Here is a 21,808-nt window from a genome sequence, read left to right as displayed (position 1 = left end):
TGGGTTAATTGGAGAAGGGTTGCAATCACTGTCAAATAATTTTTTCTGTCTCTTCATTGACAATCACCAGGAAATAAACTGAGTAAATAAAGTGATTCTAGGTATTTTTTTTGTAAAATAACATGTTATACTTACCTGCTTTGTGCAATAGTTTTGCACGGAGCAGCCCTGATCCTTCTCTTCCCGGGTCCCCCACCGGCATTTCTGGCTCCTCTACGATGCTGGGTGGCCCCATAGCAAGCCTTTTTCTAAGGGGGCAAATATGCGTGCTCGCTTCTGAACTGGGTCTGTGTGTCCATTGACATACGGAGCACGGCTTAACCCCACCCCCACTCCCTCCTCACTGGTTGTGATTGACAGCAGCAGGAGCCAATGGTGTGAGATTCTTCAAAAAGTAAGTTTTCAAACTTCAAGATCATTCAGATTATTAGGAGTAGGCTATAACTGGAATTTAATGTGGAAGTAAATTGATTTACAATTTTCAACCATAAAAATTCTTTATCCAATATCCAGGCCAATTCTAACGTTCCTCTCCTACATGTAAAAAAATCATCATTTTTTTTAAGTCACATAGTATTTATGCAACAGTTTTTCAAGCGCAATTTTTTTGGGGAAAAAAATACACTTTTTAATGAATTTTAATGCACAACAACACAATATAATACCCAATTTTTTAATAAAAGATGTTACTTCGTGTAACATTGACACCAAACATGTCACGCTCTAAAATTGCGTATACCTGGGAAACGGCACCAAGCTATGGTACTAAAAAATCTCCATAGGATATGCTTCCAAAGCCTTTACAGGTTTCCATTTTAGAGTTATACAGGAGGTCTGGTGCTAGAATTACTGCACTCGCTCTGGCATTTGCGGCAATACCTCACATGTATGGTGTGATCGCCATTTATAGTGCATGCTGGACCACACGTGCATTCATCTTTGTGTGCGAACACGGTGGGACAGGGGTGTTTTAAAGTGGTTGTAAACCTCAGGCATGAAATAAATACATACAATGGAGGGATATGCTTGTTTGTTTCTCAATTAAGAGCACTAAGTGTAATTTCTGTGTGCTGCTTTGTTTCTCTAAGTGCACTATGTGAGTCACTTCTACAAGTTTTGCTGACACCATGAGAAATATGGTGACAGGCACGTACCTTCAGCAGAATGACAGCCTCAGCTCTGTTCCTGTCAGCAGTGTGGAGTGGGTGTGTCTCTTCCCTCCAATCAACTCTCAGAGCTTCCTTACTGAGCTCTGCATCAGTGCCAATATGCGACACTGATGGGCACTATTAGCTGCACTGATGGGCACTAATGGTGCTACACTAATCAGGGCACTAATGATCAGTGTAGATGTTCCCTCTAAGAAATGCCACTTATCGGCTATCCTCTCCTCACGCGCTGTCAGTATGAGGAGAGGACAGCTGATAACCAACATTTCCTATTTACACTGTGATCAGACACAGCAGATCACATGGTAAAAGGCAGCCCTGATTAGCCCTTTATCTGGATCCAAGATCAGCTGTGTCTGAAGAACACCGCAAATCACATATCGTGTCCCAGGAGGCACACGGGACGTGGTTCTGGGAAGTTGTCCATGGACGCCCTCCTAGAACTAGCCGACTGTTCTGTAGCTGTCTTTTGGCTATATAAGTATAACTAAATGCCTCTGGTTGCATCCTTACTAGGCTCCTCGGGAGAGCCTGGTAATGGCAGAGGGAGGGAGGGGGGCCCCTTCCACCACCAATAAAAGTAATTCAGAGGCTCTTTAGTTGCTTGGATTACTTTTACCAGCTTCAGAATTGCTGGTTGAAAAAATTTCTTGGTCATTGCTACAGCTTCAGTGATGACTGAGATATTGTCCTTCCCATCCAAGGATGTTTGGTTACATCCCATATATAGGAAGTAGTTAATTTAGTTTTTTCTTTTGCTTGAAGTCAGTGAACATGGTGGGGTTTTTTGTTTTTTTTTTTAAGGAACTCCTGTGTCTCTGGGGCAGGCAACTGAAGAAAAACCTTTTCTAAGAGGAACATGGAAAGAAAAAAAAAAATCAGAGGTTCTAACCCTTCTCTTATTTATCTTAAACCAAAAATGTATTTTGGCTGGCATTCCACTTAGTGTTACTAAATTCACAACAGTAAAATCAGTCTGTATATGCAGTAAAACATGCTTGTTATACTCACTGTGGAACCTAAGGGGTTAATCATCCATGTGTAAAAAGGATGTTTTGATCCTATCTTCTCTGATCCTTCCCTTCTTTTACTATCCCCAATCCATCAGCTGATAGAACAGAGCCTTGGGGCAAGCTGCACATGCTCAGTTTGGTGTATGGCTAGAGAGTTTTCTTTTTTCTTGGGAGAGTGCATATGATCAGTACAGGGTTAATGAGCGCTGTTCAGAGGGTCAGGGGTTATGCAGCCTCATAGGACAATCAGGGGAGAATGAAAACTCCAAGCTTTAACCAGTGCTTGGCTGGACACTGATAGAAGTCAAAAGACTGCTCTAACTTCTGATGTTAAAAGATTTTTAGCCTTTTTGTTTTTACCAAAATAATTGCATTTCCATGTACTGTGGGAGATCAGATATAGTGAATGCAGGGTTCTGGGTTTAGTAACACTTTAAAGCGATATAAACAATCTAGGGGCCTTAGATTGTAAGCTCCTTGAGGGCAGGCATTGATGTTAATGTACAATATATATATATGTAAAGCACTGCATAAATGTCAATACCTGTAATAAATAAATGAATATATTGCAGATTCATACAGCTGTGCTACTGGTTGTGTTCTGAAGACGTGTTCCATGCAGCTCTATGCAGGCAGTCTGTTCAGTGAGAGGTCTGGCTGCACAGACCTGTATGGATCTCCAAGTGCATCGCAGAGTGCACATAATAGCTGGTCCAATGCACAAGTCAGAGCACAGACAGCCTGATTAAACATTACATTAAATGACAACCTATGCTTATACAATATTTAACCATTTGGGTTTATATATTTAATGAGAAATAACAGCAGTTTTAGTCATTGCTGTACATATATTAAACATCGTAGGGTTTAAGCATGAATGTTTGTAGCACTGTCTAGACAAGAATATAGTCTGTCAGATCTTTTCCTAGTGTGCCTGCTGCTGCCTTTAAAGTACATACACGCAGATCACTTGAATTGAAGACACTGCTTAGTCACAGCTTGGAGTATGCACATTAGATCACTCCGTTTCTGGGTTGGCGAACAGGCAGGAGATCACATTCAAGTCTAAAATACAAAAGGCAAATAAAATATTACTGTTACTGAGATTGCAGAAAGGCCTTGTAAGAGTTCTGGAATGGAATATGGGGAGGGAATCCTCCAGATATTTGTCTGCTTCTCAAGTATAGAATAGCTGGCAGAATTTCTGCAACCAGCATAGTGACCTTTATATTATAGGAGGGCTCCCAAAGGATTTGTCCTGTTCTAACAGCAAATTGCTCCATTTGTTGAGTGCTAGCATTGAAGCTCTGTTCACATCTGAGCGTAGTGTTTTTCAGCGTGATTTTCACGCATATTTTACTGTGATTTTTTTCCCAGCGTTTTTAGCCATTTGAGCTTTGCCAGTTTATTAGCCTATAGAGAAAAATATCATCTATTGCATCATTTGTTGCTAGGTTTTTCTGGGGGTTTTTTTTTAGTTTTTTTCATCAGCTTTTAGTTTATTATTCAATATTATTTTGTTTTCTGTTAGGGTAAGGGGTTAGAGTTAGGGTTAGGGTTTGGGTTGGGGTTAGCATTTTATTTATTATTATTTATTTATAGTATTTTATTCTTTTTTTTTTTCTATTTATTTGTTTATTTTTTGTTAGGGTAAGGTTACGTTCACACTAGCTTTGTCAGCAGGCGTCAGACAGGTGTTTGGGAAGCATTCTTAACGCTTCTCAAAAGCCTATGAAAATTCTGCACATGGCAGCACACAGTGCTGTTCACACTGAAGCGTTAGCGTCATGGCAGAAATGACGCCTTGTGTCCAGTCAGGAGGTGTTGAAGCCTCCCATTCAAGTCTATGGTGCAGCTCCGCAAACGTCTGGCAGGCGTTTGCGGAGCGTTAGTACCATTTATCTTCATTATAGGCGTTTGTGGCACAGTTTTAACGCTTGGCAAAAGCCTATCAACCTCCTCAAAACCACGCATAGGGCGTTTTGGGAGTGTTTGAGGAGCGTTAAAAATGCTTCACAAACGCCTGTCAAACGCTATAGGGGCATTTGGCAAGAGTTAGAAATAAAATCAAGTGTGAACAAGCCCTAAGGGTGATAATAAATGTAAAGTACACAAGTATTAAAATAATCATAAATAAATTACTAAAAGTTAACCCATAACCTTAACCCCCTAAAACACAGACAGACAGACTATGTAGAGAGGAACTTACTTATAAACTCGGGATGCCTGAAAAAATCTAATAAAATATGGTCCTGGTGGCTGGATTGCAATAACCCCTCCCCGCATCTCTGGTTCTCAGAACAAACAAGGTGGTTAGTTGCCAGTAAAGGTAGAACTAATGTTATGTGCTGAGTCAACATAAAATAGGGGTAGAGAGTGAAGTTAGTAAGGTAACCTTAGTACTTCTGATATAGCCCTATTAGATATTGTCTGTGGTTAAGCTCTCCCTTTCTCTGACTGCTGAGTGTCTCATATGTATTGCATGATATGGTAGAAACGGTGCTATGTACCTGTCCAGCATACCTGTCTAGATAAACTGTAATTTTTGTATTTTTTACTCTTCTTCGTAAAACTCTGGTTAATAAAAAATTACCTGATAAAAAAATACAGTTGGTGTGTTACAAACCAGATTACCAGGTGAAAACCGAGGGAAAAAGCCTAAAAAAAAAAAAAATAATGCAGCTGCCACATCTAAGGATTGGTAAGCCGGAATATATTACATTTTTGGTTTTGGGTTTAATACCATTTTAAAGTGGAACTAAACTGCAACTGTGCACCAAAAACTGAAAACACTATTTAATTTTTTTTTGTAATATCTAGAGCAAACTCACCCACCATGCTTTATTTTATTGAGAAATCACTTTAAAAAACACTCCCTGGGTATGCGTGAGCATGTGACCTGCCTCCTTGTGACAGTTCTTGAGCCTAGCAGTCAATCTCAAGGTCAGAATGCTGTTATTTGGATCAAACAAGTGATGTGATGCTCACACTGTTCATTGCTTTCCATGCCAGCTGTGATGTGGGAAGGAGTGGGAGGAAGCGCAAGCAAGGTGAGATTAAGGGGTTGGAGGTGTCTCCTTGCCATTTGAGTGAGATGACAGTGCCTCTTTAACACATAATCTTGCAGCCCTCTGCAATGCCTGTGCGCACTGCAACTGTTTTTTAAATGATGAAATCTGCAGGTTTTGCTCTTTCAGATCATTAAAGGCCATTTTTTGGAATGGGGGGTTGTTTGTTTTTGTTGTTTTTATTTGTTTATTTTTTTCTTATTAGAGGATTGACATAAGCCAGACTGAAATGTAGATGAAATGTGATCCTTAGCCTAATGATTATTTGTATATTATATGCTGATCTCTACACATTTGGTTTTATCCTTGTAAAATATTGCCTTCATGTTTGTATGCATTTCTTCTTCATTTCTAGTTTACTCATTTACAGAAAGTGACCTTTAAGGTTCCTTCTTTCTCTGCCAGGGACAAATTCCAGACTAGAAGAGCAGTTTTCATTACAATCCTGTTTTCCACTTGGCCTCAGCTCATGGTTGGTTTGTCTGCATCCTATTCTGTTACTCCAGTAAAGAGGAAGTGCAGCCAAACAGCTGAATACACAATTAAAATAAAAATATCTGCGAAATGACATCTAGCGCTCCTCTGCATACCTTGATATGCAAGCATATATTTTGTGGGGGTTACCCTGCTGTCTTTGTATTGTAAAATTTTCAATAAACACAATTGAACAAGAAATATATCTGAACTGTTCTACCCGAGAACATAATTTATTGTTCTGTTTTGCCACTTTGCTAAATTGCACTGAATGGTGCAATGGTCTCCTCCTGTGTAGTTTCCTCTGAAAGGAGATGGCTATGAAAGAGCATATTTACACTGAGCTCTAGCCTTTACACCTGATCCCCTTTAAATATTTCTGTATCAGAAAAATCATTTTAAATGTTTGTGCTCTTGACATTTCTCACTCCCTGCACATGGCAGATGATTATTGAAAATGGATGCATCCAGAACAAGTTTTGTATTACCTTTACACATCAACAGTTAAAGTTGAAATATGTAAATCTTTCTGTTTAGTCAACTGCTCCATATGATTTCTTTGACAAATACCATGTATAACTTATTTTAGTGTTTACATGTCAGTACATTTTGTATGTAACTTTCATTTCAGATGTGAACTTTTTTATAGATTTATAGATTTATAGATATATAGATATATATCTCATTAAGGTCTTATTCACACCAGCACTGTCAAACCTGCATTTATAAGTGTTTAGGCCCCTTGCACATGGGGGCTCATCTAAGAGCAATGCATCCCACAATTGCAGCTAAACAGCCCTGTGTGCAGAGGCTTTAGAAGACATTTCTGTACCCATATAAATGCATGTAATGATATTTCAATGGTGTCATTCACATTGTGCATTTTACCTATATTTAGTTAGCTGTGCTCAAGAGAAAATAAATTGGGTCCAGGATCTGATTAGACACTCAAAACATACGCTATATTGCCAAAAGTATTGGGACGCCTGCCTTTACACGCACATGAACTTTAATGGCATCCCTGGTCTTAGTCCGTAGGGTTCATTAATTAAGTTGGCACACCCTTTGCAGCTTATAACAGCTTCATCTCTTTTGGGAAGGCTGTCCACAAGGTTTAGGAGTATGTCTATGGGAATGTTTGACCATTCTTCCAGAAGCGCATTTGTGAGGTCAGGCAGTGCTGTCGAATGAGAAGGCCTGGCTCACAGTCTCCACTCTAATTCATCCCAAAGGTGCTCTATGGGGTTGAGGTCAGGACTCTGTGCAGGCCAGTCAAGTTCCTCCACCCCAAACCCGCTCATCCATGTCTTTATGGACCTTGCTTTGTGCACTGGTGCGCAGTCATGTTGGAACAGGAAGGGGCCATCCCCAAACTGTTCCCGCAAAGTTGGGAGTATGAAATTGTCCAAAATGTCTTGGTATGCTGATGCCTTAAGAGTTCCCTTCACTGGAGCAAAGGGGGCCAAGCCCAACCCCTGAAACATAACCCCCACTCCACCAAACTTTACACTTGGCACACATGGAGTTTGGAGGTCTTTAGCTATTGACTTCTGCTCACTACCACTTTGTGGCATAGTTACTGTTCTTCCCAGTTGCTTCTTCTTTGTTATAATACCAGTAACAGTTGATCGTGGAATATTTAGTAGCAAGGAAATTTCACAGATGTACTTGTTGTACTGGTGGCTACCTATCATAGTACCACGCTTGAATTCATGGAGCTCCTGAGAGCAACCCATTCTTTCACAAATGTTTGTAGAAGCAGTCTACATGCCTAGGTGCTTGATTTTATTTGGCCATGGAGATGATTGGAACACCTGAATCCAATGATTTGGAGGGGTGGCCCAATACGTTTGGCAATATGGTGTATGTAAATGTGACAAAACTACCTTTGAAATAGGAACATCTGAAAACGTAGGAAAGATTATTCTGGGAGACATAAAAGTTGTTTATACTTCTCAGGTCACTTCTCCTGCATTTAGAAAGGCATAAGTATTTACATGCATTGAGTGTCTTATTGGATCCTGGATGCACAGAATTCTATTTTCACTAAGCACTGCTAAACTAATGGCACTTAAATGCAGGTAAATGCACAATGTGAATGGCATTAAAAATCATTACAGGCATTAAGAAATGTCCTCTAAAGACAGGTTAGACAATGCCAGTGTGAATGAGGCCTTAGACAACTGGAACAATCATCTTTGCTGAATAAGCACTGACCTAAAATCTCAAACTTACAGATTTATTGGTTTTAGGACCCAACCTACAGACTGAGAAATGCAATAAGTAAAGCTTACAGAAAAAAGCCAGTATGCAGCAATCTATTTTTTATACATTTCCTGCCGGCTGTACAAATATTCTACTTTGATTTTAACATTTATCTGAGGTTTTCTGCTTTAAAATGGAGGAAGGTAATCACTGCTATAGTAATTGTCATTTTGCAGACATTTTACCTATCTAAGCTAATAGCACGAAGCAGTCATTGCCTAAATGAAAACCGTACTTGACAATGAACCAGATGCTGTGTGGTCACGTGTTTGCAGTCCAGGCCACACTGCATTTAAGTCACTAGTCCAAGCTCCCCTTTTACAATCCTTCTCATTTTTAGGTGGATAATGTAACACACCACACCATGTGCTGGACACCTGTTTTCATCCAAATTAAGGAAGATGCTGTTGTATGTTCCTGCAGTCCATTGTACACTGCACAGACACCAGTGTGAGTAAAACACCATTATTGCAGAGGGGTTTCTCCCATACTGCCACCACCTGTAAAAGTGATCGGTGGCTTTATATCCAACATGACTGCTTCTACTTTACAGCCCAGAGTCTGCACAATAAATATTAAACAAGCTCATATCAGTTATTGCTGTGAGCTTGATTTAAACCTTTCAATGCTGTGAAGTGTGGTACATGTCATTAGCAGTGAAAGGGTTAAAGTGTCTAAAATAGAAGATCATTAGAACCCTAGACAAATTTTAATTGTGGTCTATGTTCCTTTGGGGTGAGTCACCCATCTGTGTTTCCTAACCACTTGCAAAATTCCATGTAATTTTTTTTTTTTTTTTGCATTTTCTTGCCTAGCAACTAGCATTCCATTGGTTAAAATGTTCAAGCCTGAAGTGCATGTGAAAATGTATCTTACAAATGCTAAAAAAAACCCATCTAAAAGCAGCTCAAAAGTAAATTGGGCATTAATCTCCCCTTTGTTTAGAACAGTTTGTTGTTTCTTTGTACCCAAGCAGGGGGTCAAGGAAATCTTCCATTTTGAAAACTGTCTGAGGCAGGCCCTAGATGTGATTTTCTTTCTGCAAACTATGGGTTGCAGGAATGAAAATCGCTCAATTCCCCCATCAACACAGTCAGTGTTGATGGGGGAATCCCTCCTACAGAGCTTTTGTGTTCTCCTGGTTGGGGGGGGGGTGGCGGAGATAACTGCTAGGAGAACACTGAGTATTGCTAGTGACTAGAACTGTTGGCTGTAATCTGACATGCTGGTCGTTGTACCCAAGTCGACAATGGATCGACTTTGGTACAATCATCCTGGCCATATATGGATTGAATCTTGGCCAGTCCCTGCTAAATTGTCTACAGTCAGGTCCATAAATATTGGGACATAGATACAATTCTAACATTTTTGGCTCTATACACCACCACAATGGATTTTAAATGAAACGAACAAGATGTGCTTTAACTGCACACTGCCAGCTTTAATTTGAGGGTATTTACATCCAAATCAGGTGAATGGTGTAGGAATTACAACAGTTTACATATGTGCCTCCCACTTGTTAAGGGACCAAAAGTAATAGGACAATTGGCTTCTCAGCTGTTCCATGGCCAGTGTGTGTGATTCTCTCATTATTCCAATTACAATGAACAGATAAAAGGTCCAGAGTTCATTTCAAGTGTGCTATTTGCATTTGGAATCTGTTGCTGTCAACTCTCAAAATGAGATCCAAAGAGCTGTCACTATCAGTGAAGCAAGCCATCATTAGGCTGAAAAAACAAACCCATCAGAGAGATAGCAAAAACATTAGGCGTGGCCAAAACAACTGTTTGGAACATTCTTAAAAAGAAGGAACGTACCAGTGAGCTAAGCAACACCAAAAGACCCGGAAGACCACGAAAACAATTGTGGTGGATGACCGAAGAATTCTTTCCCTGGTGAAGAAAACACCCTTCACAACAGTTGGCCAGCTCAAGAACACTCTCCAGGAGGTAGGTGTATGTGTGTCAAAGTCAACAACCAAGAGAAGACTTCACCAGAGTGAATACAGAGGGTTCACCACAAGATGTAAACCATTGGTGAGCCTCAAAAACAGGAAGGCCAGATTAGAGTTTGCCAAACGACATCTAAAAAAGCCTTCACAGTTCTGGAACAACATCCTATGGACAGATGAGACCAAGATCAACTTGTACCAGAGTGATGGGAAGAGAAGAGTATGGAGAAGGAAAGGAACTGCTCATGATCCTAAGCATACCACCTCATCAGTGAAGCATGGTGGTGGTAGTGTCATGGCGTGGGCATGTATGGCTGCCAATGGAACTGGTTCTCTTGTATTTATTGATGATGTGACTGCTGACAAAAGCAGCAGGATGAATTCTGAAGTGTTTCGGGCAATATTATCTGCTCATATTCAGCCAAATGCTTCACAACTCATTGGACGCCGCTTCACAGTACAGATGGACAATGACCCAAAGCATTCTGCAAAAGCAACCAAAGAGTTTTTTAAGGGAAAGAAGTGGAATGTTATGCAATGGCCAAGTCAATCACCTGACCTGAATCCGATTGAGCATGCATTTCACTTGCTGAAGACAAAACTGAAGGGAAAATGCCCCAAGAACAAGCAGGAACTGAAGACAGTTGCAGTAGAGGCCTGGCAGAGCATCACCAGGGATGAAACCCAGCGTCTGGTGATGTCTATGCGTTCCAAACTTCAGGCTGTAATTGACTGCAAAGGATTTGCAATCAAGTATTAAAAAGTGAAAGTTTGATTTATAATTATTCCGTCCCATTACTTTTGGTCCCTTAACAAGTGGGAGGCACATATGCAAACTGTTGTAATTCCTACACCATTCACCTGATTTGAATGTAAATACCCTCAAATTAAAGCTGACAGTCTGCAGTTAAAGCACATCATTTCACTTCAACTCCATTGTGGTGGTGTATAGAGCCAAAAATGTTAGAATTGTGTCGATGTCCCAATATTTATGGACCTGACTGTATATCATCATACAGTATTTAGTAACACGATACAGTTGAAATCTATAGCCTTTAAGTTTAGAGGGATATTTCAGGGCACATTTATAAAGTGGCAGACAATCAATTTGCTGATCATTTTATGTTTTTTTTTTTTTTTTTTGCCACTGAATTCCTGTCTAAAGATTCACTACATTTATAAAGCACAATTACTGCTCACATTCATTAGTCCATCCAACCAGTTTTTATTAGTGGTGCACTGAAATTAAAATTCTGGACCAAAATTGAAAGTTCAGGATGAACTATATATATATAAATATATATAAATTATATTATCTTTGACTTTTTAATTGATTAACTTATATGATAACATTAACAGCTAGAGTAGTAGTAAAATCTGAGGGGAAAAAAAAAGGACTAATCAATTTTAAACTAAACCCCAGCTATAAAATAAAATAAAAAAAAAAATAAAAAAAAGGGGGGGGGGTGACTAACTTTATACAAAATTAACTTATATGTACTCAAATTATCTCTACCTCCAGCACTCACTTTGGCAGTCCTTTTAAGTGATTGGGGAAGGGTCCTGTGGGTGGAGGTCATGATGGAGTCACACATAAATAGTCGGGCTATAGAGTAATGGCAGCAGAGACAGAGTAGTGTCCACAGAGGCTGCGTATTACGGCATGGCACTGGCTGTAATAAGACTGAGGTAAGCTAATCTTTTTGGCCATTTTCCCTATTGGCAAATCTCTGATAAACCTACTTTCGGCTAATAATTTTCGTCAGCCGATATATCGGTGCATCGCTAGATTTTTTTACTCATCCAGTCATCAAAATCTACATATGCTGCAAAACCAAGAACTTCAGTCTAAAATTGGTGGCATTCACCTTCTCTGTTTGCTGGAGCTTCACATTGTAGCAAATGATTATCTAACACAATAATTCAGGAATCTACCTATTTGCCCTCTTTAAATAAATATACCCCTAATTTTAAAATAGCTGTACTTTGGTCACATACATGCAGACTTTAGCACTGGTTCATCTTGAATATTCAGTTACATACACTTGCACACTAGTTCACTAATAGAATGCTGTAGAAAGAGTACAGAAAATGGCAGCTAATTTAAAAGGTACCCTGTGTTGAATAAACTTGCGGACTGCCATTGCTGACCACTCCTCTTTGAAATAAGAATTCTTTTGACTCAATAAAAATGATTGTACCAGAAAAAAAAGAAAATAATTCTTTTGCTGTTCTCCGTGTGTGACTCAATTTTGAATTGAAATAAAATGTATTTGTTGAGTTGAACTTGGATATATGATAAGCCCTGTACAAAATGTGGATATTGAGAAAATGTCCATGTTACATTGTTCCATTTTTTTGTTGATCCATGTAGCACTAGTATTATCTGAATCACATTACATAGCGAGTACAAGTACCTGTGGGGTTAGAAACCCTGCCCTAGTAAGCTTACAAGGAAAATGGATGGCGACCATAAGGGCTATTTGACAATGTTTCTGGAGGCAGTAGCAGTTCACGTTGGCTTGGAGATATGAATAAAGGTTACATGTCTTTATGAAAAGATGGCATTTGAGTGTGAGTTTGATTGTGGTTGTCTTGAGGAGTGGGAACATCAAATGAAAATGTATAGGAGGCATTGTTCAGGCATGTTGAGTTAGAACCAGCTTAACCACTTGCCGACCGCGCATAGCCGAAAGACGGCTTCACCGCGGCCGGCCAGTTCTGAGTGGACGTCATATGACGTCCTCCCAGAACGCGCTCTCCTGCGCGCCCCAGGGGGCGCGCACCCGGCGATCTCCGTGATCGCTGTGTCCTACGGACACAGCTGATCACGAGATGTGGTGAAAGGCCGATCCCACCGGCCTTTTACCACGTGATCAGCGGTGTCCAATGACACGCTGATCACAGGAAAATGCAAGTGCCGGTTCTCGGCTGCACTTTCCTCACGCTGTCAGATCGTGAGGAAAGTACTGCCGAGAACCGGCAGTTGTCACAGCGGGGATCGGCACCGATCATCAGGGCACTGATGATCAGTGCCCTGATGATCGGTGCCCAGCAGTGACCCCCGCAAGTTCCGATTAGCAGTGCGCCCACTAGCCCCGCCCACCCATTCCCAGCAGTGCCCCCACCTGTGCCCAGCAGTGCCCCCACCTGTGCCACTCTGCAGTGCCACCTACCTGTGCCCAGAAGTGCCACCTACATGTGCCCAGCAGTGCCACCCACCTGTGCCCACCCACCTGTGCCCACCAGTGCCACCCACCTGTGCCCACCAGTGCCACCCACCTGTGCCCACCCACCAGTGCTGTCCACCAGTGCCACCCACCAGTGCCAACCACCAGTGCTGCCAGTCAGTGCCACCAGTCAGTGCCCAGGGGTTGTGCCAGTCAGTGCCGCCAGTCAGTGCCCAGAAGTGATGCCAGTCAGTGCCGTCTATCAGTACCCATCATCAGTGTCACCTATCAGTGCCGCCTATCAGTGCTGCATATCAGTGCCGCCTATCCGTGACCCCTAATTAGTGCTATCTATCAGTGCCGCCTATCCGTGCCACCTCATTAGTACTGCCTATCAGTGCCCTTTAGTGCTGCCTATCAGTATCGCCTCATCAACGCAAATCAGTGAAGGAGAAAAAATACCTGTTTAAAAAAAGTGCAAAAAATTTGAAAAAAAAAAAAAAGTTTATTTGTTTCTTTTATAAAATTTTTCAATTTATAGCGCAAAAAGTAAAGCGCCCAGTGGCGATTAAATACCACCAAAAGAAAGCTCTATTTGTGAGAAAAAAATGATCAAAATTTCATATGGGTACAATGTTGCATGACCGCGCAATTGTCAATCAAAGTGCGGCAGCGCTGAAAGCTGAAAATTGGCCTGGTAAGGAAGGGGGTATAAGTGCACGGTAGGCAAGTGGTTAAACAAATAGTTCTGTAAACAGAGAATTAATATTCAGCTGATGCTGCTGGATCTTATTTTCAAATAGCAGCTGTGACCTCATGGGAAAACCTCTCTCCATGATGTCATTCTACCGGTGGAACTGTGAGGCTTCATTTATTATTTCTGGGAAGATTGTAGTACTGAGAGCAGGAACTTCATGTCTTGGCATTCAGTGAACACTTTCATTCATGGTTTTGAGTCATTCACATGCTACTTTTTCTTTGACTTCAGACATTACAGCAGTGGCATGAGTTAGTCTGAACATGATCAAAAAACACATTTTTCGCTCCAATGTAACATTAATGAACTGAAATCTATTCTCCAACAGTTCACTTTCTACTGTGTTACAAGTGTTCAGGGGCTTATTGATTTGGAAAGGAAGTGTAAGATCTTGAACTTTAATCTTGTTGCACCTTTCAGTTGTGACCAAAATATAGGTTACATAACTGTTTGTATAAAACCTAGTTATGTGGTGCTGTACAATTAAAAATTGTGAAAATTTCAATTAAATGCAGGCACTGGGTGAATTGTGCAGTGTTTCCGGTTTTGCATTTCAATTTCAGTGGGCTTCCCTACATGCGAAATATGCCTGAAGAGGTGCATTACCATTTTGAAAAATTGCATCAAATCGCATGGTAGTTTGTTACCATGCACTTTGACACACGGTAGCTAGATGCTTGGGTGTGTAATTAAGCATTAATGGCACTAACACACTTCTGCAGAATGGCTGCATGTTTTTGTGTGTTAGAAGAAAGCACAGAGTTTTGAGCATGTTCCCGCAGCAAATATGAACCTAATCTTAGGCCTTGTTCCTGTATGTAGAATCAATGTGTACACCGGTGCAAGGGCCGTCTGCCTGTATGAGACGCACAGGTGTTCCGTTTATGTGCAGGCAGTCTTAATCATGTCGAATGGACTGGAGTCTTACCAAATATGATACTATGATTTGGGACACAGCGGCTTCATGGACACAGTCACTGATCCTAGTTTGACATCTATGCAGGTGCAGATGTGTGTCCCGGAATGCAGACAGTGTACTTTCGGGGACATATACCTGCATGGATGTCAAACTGGGACCAGTGGCTGTATCAGTGCGACCACCTGTCTTAAATAGAACAGCCAGCACATGTATTCACCTGTGAGTCCTGGGCAGGCACAGACAACTGTATATAGGTGTACACATTGAAACACTGTGTGAATGAGGCCTAACTAGGGAAAATATATACATATTGCTTGTATTATTTCCAGGAAACCTTTGCATGGAATATAAAAGGGATGTGCAATAAGGGCAATCTTTAGTCAGGTGTTACTTTGAGAATGTGAGCTGCATCAGTTGTGAGCTATTAATAATTTCCAAACACATCTGAGCAAGTTTCTTATCATGTGATTTAGTTAGATGTTGTAATGGCTAGTTGTCCAGAACCCACAGAGGCAGGGCATTGTTATGGATAGTCTTTAGGCCTCAGGACACTGGGAGTTTTCTCAGCTATTCTAAACACCTTTCTCCTGGCAGACAAAGCAGTGTTAAAAATGTGCCTAATGCAGCATTTTTCAAGCGCCTTTAGGCGCATTGAGTGTTGCGTTTTTTTTTTTGGCCCAAACTTTCCTCACTTGAACGTGCAAGTGATGTTCCCCCACTTTCTGGCTCTAATTGCTCTTGCTTCTGAACACCTGTAAACGTGTATGTGTGTATGAACCCACAAGCTAACAGAGGGGGGTTTAGAGGCAGAAAAACTCCCTTAAAAGTGGTGTTTTTGATGCCCAGTGTACATGAGGCTTTACAGTACACTTGTGCTGATACTATACACATTTTTACATATTCTGAACAAGCAAACAGGAAAAAAACACTTTAAAACAAGCCCTCATTCATCTCTGTATCTTTAGGCATGATGAAGAAATTAAATTTTCAAAGTTCACAACAGAGGCATTGTGTTTGGCAGCCCGCCAGCTAATGCCAAGGATGAGGGTGAAGAATACTGAAAGTAGGTTCTTTTTTTTTTCTGTAGGTTCTATTTTCTGATTTGTCTGCTTGTGGGTTTTTTTGTGTGTGTTTTGTATGTTTTTTTTTTTTTTTTAATAAAGTGCCAAAAAACCCAGCAATTATTTCTACCCCATTCATAAATTGAGCGATTCATGATTTAAAGCTTCATCCAACACGCTTCTCCACTCATACTAGGACTTCCATTATATTCAGTGATGCCCTTTCAGAGCAGAGCATCGTGTCGCTTGAAGCCAGTCGCTCAAAAAAATACATGATCTTCTTATTGTGCATTTTAACCTCAATAGAAGCCTGAAAAACATGCAAAAAATGTGGTGTTTTTGCTCGGTAATGATCTTTAGCATTGGCAAAAAAAGTTCAGGATTGAAACATGTCCATAAATGCTCAAAAAAAAAAGAAAAAAAATGCCTGAAAAACCAAAGATACTCAACTTAAAGTGGTTATAAAGCCTAAACATTTTTTTTACCTTTATGCATACCTTGCATTAAGGTGAAAATGTTTTAGGTATCAGTATGCCTCCTCACCCCCCTTTACTTAAAGCAGTAGTAAACTCTAGGCATTATGTGAAACTTACCTTAAAGCAAAGCCTCCCAGCATCACACTGTCACCACTGACAGGGCTTCCATCTTCACTCGATTCCTCTTCTGGGCTCGCAGGCTTGAATCACCAAGCCGCGAAAACGTCACTCCTTTTTACGGGCATGCCGTTTCTTCAGAGCTCATGCACCAGTTCTCTACACAGGTAAATATCTCCTACACAGTGCACATTTGATTTACTTGTAGCTGTAAGAACTGTAAATATCTCCTAGACTTTCCTACCACTTATTTGATCCAGCGCTGTGCCTATCTGGTATCTCAGGCTTTGCTGAGGCAGCGGGAGCAATAGGCTTCTGTCGCTGTCACTCAAAGCCAGTGATGAGGGAGCAGGGTATGGCTGTGTGTGTGTGTAGACACAGACAGCAAGGCTAAGGAGCAGGCCTGCAGGAGTGCCCTCATAGAAAGCAGCTTTCTATGGGAGGCACTGAGCAGAGGGGAGAAGCCAAGAGCGCTGGCGGTAGACCCGAGAAGTGTGTTTGGGGTCACTCTGTGCAATTATATTGCACAGAGCAGGTAAGTATATTCTTTGTTATTAACCAGTTCCCTACTGCCCTATAGCAGAGCTACTGCTACAGGGCTGCTCAAAATTGTGTATATATACATGTGATTTTGCATTTTCGGTTAGGGGGCACGCACACTGCCCTACCCGTGCCGCCATTGTTGGCTACAGCTGTCAATCACTGGGTCCCGGCTGGAGATTCCCCGCTGGCACCCAGCGATCGTCAAGGAACAATGAAAGGGAGGAGGTCTGTGTGTAAACAAAACAGATCTCTCCCGTCAGCACCAACATGCCGCTTTATATTGCTCTGTATAGCAGAGCAATACAAAGCAGTATGTTTCCCTAGTAAACCACACACAGCAAAACAGCACACAGTTAACCCTTTGATCGCCCCAGATGTTAACCTCTTCCTGCACAGTGTTATTAGTGCAGTGTCAGTGCTTTTTATTAGCACTGATCACAGTATTAGTGTCATTGGGATATCAGTGGCAGTTAGTTAGAACCCCCCCCCCCTCCCCAGTTTCAGAATGCCGCCGCAGTCCCGCTATAAGTCGCTGATCGCCGCCATTACTAATATAAAAAAAAAAATCTAGTATATATACACCGCCATTTGTAGACGCTATAGCTTTCACGTAACCCAATTCATTTACATGTATTGGGATTTATTTTAGCAAACACGTAGCAGAATACATTTTGGACTAAATTTATGATGAAATTTTGATTTATTTTTTTTACTGGATATGTTCTATAGCAACAAGTAAAAAATATTTTTTTTTTCAAATTTGTAGTTTTTTTTGTTTACAGCGCAAAAAATAAAAAATGCACAGACAATCAAATACCACCAAAATAAATCTCTATTTGTGGGAAAAAAGGACATACATTTAATTTGGGTGCAGCATTGCATGACTGCGCAATTGTCAGTTAAAGTAATGCAGCGTCATATCGCAAAATATTGCCTGGTCAGGAAGGGGGGTAAATCCTCTGGAAGGCAAGTGGTTACAAAAAAAAAAAAAATCCCAAAAAGCCCCCAAATAAAATGAGCATCTACAGGGTCTTTGTTGTAATCTTTAAGAAGAAATAACTTCACATTAAAAAGTATAGTCCACATTTGAAAATTTATATATATATATATATATATATATATATATATATATATATATATATATATATATATATATATATAAATATTTTGTATATTTATTTGCACTCTCATTGATAAAATAAAAAAAATGTGCATTCATTTTTTTTTGCATTCAGGCTTGCAGCTGTGGTCAGGTTCTTGTCCTAGCCTCAGCTCTGAGGAAGTAATTAATGGACTACAAGTGTGGTAATGTCACCCCATTTGTGCCCCATTGCCATATGAGTCCCTCTGCTGCAGAAATAAGTAAATCGTTTTAGTGTGCATAGTCTGGGCACAAGTTATTCATTATACATGATTTGCATGCATCACCACAGTTTAAAATGTGCACTTTATTGCCTGGTGGAAAACTTTCTGGAATGGCATGTTGAATGAACTTTTTAATTTGGGGGTTAACTTGATTTTAGAACAGCCTTCTATTTGTGCATCAGGATGTAGAAGCCCTATAATTCCCAGTGTCAAAGCAAATGAAAACTTTAAATTAGCATAATGATTGCATAAATGAAAATGTAATTAACACGGGAAAAAGAATAATTTTCTGCGCTTGGAAATGGCTGTGTGGTACATTCTGACCAAGGAGCTTAAAGTGTTACTAAACACAGGACCCTGCATTTACGCTATCTAGTCTCCCACAGTACACAGAACATGGAAATTTTATTATTTTAGTAAATATAAACTGCTAAATACCTTTTCTCAGCAGTTACAGCAGTCTTGTGACTTCAGCAGAGCACTTAAATCTTGTAGGAGTTTTCTTTCTGCTCCAGGAGGATGCAGAACCCCTGACCCTCTGTCTGGACAGTGCTGAGTGGTCCTATGCTGATCACATGCACTCTCCCAAGAAATCAAAACCTAGCAATACACTAAACTGAGCATGTGCATGTGGCTACGGGTTCAGTCTGTATCAGGTGGTCATTTCAACAAGAGGAGGGGCAGAGAAGAGAATCAAACAGCCTTTTTACACAATGCAGATGAATAACCCCTTAGGTTCCACAGTGAGTATAACAAGCATGCTTTACTGCATATACAGACCGATTTTACGGTTGTGGGTTTAGTAACACTTTAACTGCATGTAACAGGGTCATGCTGTGAAAATATTAACCAGCCTTCCAAAATTCTAACCCCCATCAAAAGAAGAATCCCATTCCCGAGAACTACACGATTCAAATTATAACACTGCAGCATAGTATTTGCTTTTACAATTCAAGCGGGGTGAACAGTATACACTCATCTCTCTGAAATAATGGGTCAATTGATGTTGCTGTGTAGATAACAAAACAATATAGGGCCAAACAATAATGCACTCTATGGATATGGTGCATCCATGTGCTAAGTGAGATGTAAAAAATGACCAACATCCATGTATACCTATAGGGTGGCCATAGACTGTCCGAAAGATTTTCACTGACAAATGCCCAGATCCAGGCACAAAAGTATATACAGATTCACATTCATTTTATATTTGGAGTCTTCTATATAGTTGAGGTGAGACAAATCTACTTAGTTATTGATTCATAGTAGATAAAAAAAACATATTGTGGCACCTGTGTAACCTTGTAAGGGTTAATATACTAAAATAAAGCTACAAGTTCTGCCAAAAAGGCAGTTATGGCAGTTTCCCCTATTAAGTGAATACACACTCTGAATAACAAAACCATAATTAGACGCCACCGGGTGAAATGTACGTAGAAGCGTGATCCCGTCACTTCCGGGTCCTACATGACGTCACGTCAGGCTCGCTAATAAGAGGCTTGGAATGCACGCTGGCTTAATACAGGGAGACATGTTGTCCCCACATTGGCTGTACAGACTGGTGTCAGGGTACAGGCACCGTACAATACCAAATTTATGGACCATGGATTAATACTACATTTAGAGCATTTATGGAAATTAGTTTTTATTTTGAGCTTCTTTGAGAGCTACTACAAGAAGGGGAGCCTAGAGACCCACCCTATGAGAGCCTGCAGTTGGGGGATCTATATGTCATTTGATTATGCTAGTGTTATTTTACCACCCAGAGTGGGGGTCAACACCTTCTGGTGATTAGGAAATTCATTTATTACTCACAGGTGGTGGAGAAGAACCTGTTGGATCATTGTGACACCCTCCAATGGGACTCTCCTTCATTTACATTCTTTTGGACTTCACTATACACTGTACTAGATTCACTGTTACATGTGGTGTTGGGAGAGCATATATTTTATATAACAGGCATATTGAAGCCTGTTTAATACATCAGGGACTGCATCCAAATAGATTCTGAATGAAATGTTAAGCGTTTTTGGACAAAATTGTGACAATGAGGTCAAGAAATGTTTTTGTCTACATTCATTCTAAAATTGTTCTGTTTTGGTTTGGCGATTCTTCCCTGCGTATCACATGTAGTTTGCTTGAACACCAAAGTATTTTTGATGTGATTTTCCATTTCTCTCTCTCTCTCCTCCCTCCTCATTGGATAGATTCTCTACCCATTGGACTCTATCTACTTCATAATTGCATCGCACTCCCTCACAAACGCACAGGCCACTTTTTCAAAAAAGCATTCACAATTGCATATACAGTATGTTAACCCAGGGCTTAGGAACTTTTGTACAAATGTTCATAAAAAAAATTCTACTAGTTTGTGGCCAGTTTAGGTAGCATATCTAGAAAAAGCCCTCATTAGCCCTGTGTTTTTCTTTTCCTCTCTTTTTCTTCCACCCCTTCCTTCTACATCAATTAAACCACTAATATCTTGGTGAGCATCGGACTTGCTTGCGTGTCTGGCAAACACCCCTTTCAAGGGATATAGAAATATTTGACCATCTACCTTTATGTAAGCTATGTAATTCGCTGTTTATATACGTTATTTTGATTATATGTACTAATACTGTCTGATGTAGACCATCTTCTCATTGTGTCAATTCCTGATGTAAACATAATTTATAAAATAGTGTAGCTGAACAGTGTGGATTTATAAACGTCTTCTATTTCCTTACACTTTACTCACATTGAGTCAAAGTTTATATCAGTGGTTCTCAACCTGTGGAACCTCAGGACCCACATTTGTCCTTGGTCATTAAGTTGCGACCCAAAAAGAATTTAATTTCCGAAACATTATCCCTTATTCCACAAAACAACTTGGGCAGTATTCTGCAATGTACATGCACTTTTGAAACAGTAAACAAACGGCTTCTTTCCAAAATGGATAGTGCAGTAATCACAGCGCTAGTAAAAATGAAAGTCAAGGCCGTCTTAACATTTATATTAGTGCGGCCAGCGGTTTTTATTAAGCTATGTTGTCAGGGCATCCGACATTTTATTGGGGAATTAGAGAGGCCTGGGGGGCCCCTGGTCGTGACCCACTACTTGAGAAACATGGCTCTATATGCTGCTTTTACCTGTACACCAGCAGTAACAATGTTGCTGTTACACTCCCTGCTAACATTCTTATTTTACCTCTTTGGACAAATAGTACTGCAAAAAGAGGTCAGTGCAGTATTGGTTTCTTCACCTTTCTTTCTCTCTGGTTTATTAAAAGTGCCTTTTGACTTCTACAATTTTTTTGTAAATACTTCTCTCCGAAATGAGAAGTAATTCAATAATCAATACAACTGTAGTATATATAAACTGATTCAGGAGTTGGATAAATAGTTCATTCAATGCTTCCCTTTTAGCAGGAAAGTTACACATTCAGTATGAGAAACAGTCATAGATATATATTGTTGCATAC

At 40.3% G+C, this 21,808-nt stretch overlaps 1 protein-coding gene and 1 long non-coding RNA gene across 3 annotated transcripts in view; one reads left to right on the top strand and one right to left on the bottom strand.

Moving 5' to 3' along the window:
- The window catches only part of FARP1 (FERM, ARH/RhoGEF and pleckstrin domain protein 1), a 269,344-nt gene that overhangs the window by 69,587 nt on the left and 177,949 nt on the right, over positions 1 to 21,808 (top strand). The window lies entirely within an intron of this gene.
- LOC149460203 (uncharacterized) lies at positions 660 to 16,707 on the bottom strand. Its single transcript, XR_016313119.1, has 2 exons — positions 16,441 to 16,707; positions 660 to 3,247 (listed from the first exon to the last, which is right to left on the bottom strand). It is a non-coding gene; the product is annotated as an uncharacterized LOC149460203 (long non-coding RNA).

This window comes from Staurois parvus, unplaced genomic scaffold (genome assembly GCF_062004578.1).
Source record: "Staurois parvus isolate SC_StPar_1 unplaced genomic scaffold, SC_StPar_1.0 ptg000233l, whole genome shotgun sequence".
Lineage (NCBI taxonomy): Eukaryota > Metazoa > Chordata > Amphibia > Anura > Ranidae > Staurois > Staurois parvus.
This window is presented reverse-complemented; position numbering and strand designations above follow the sequence as displayed.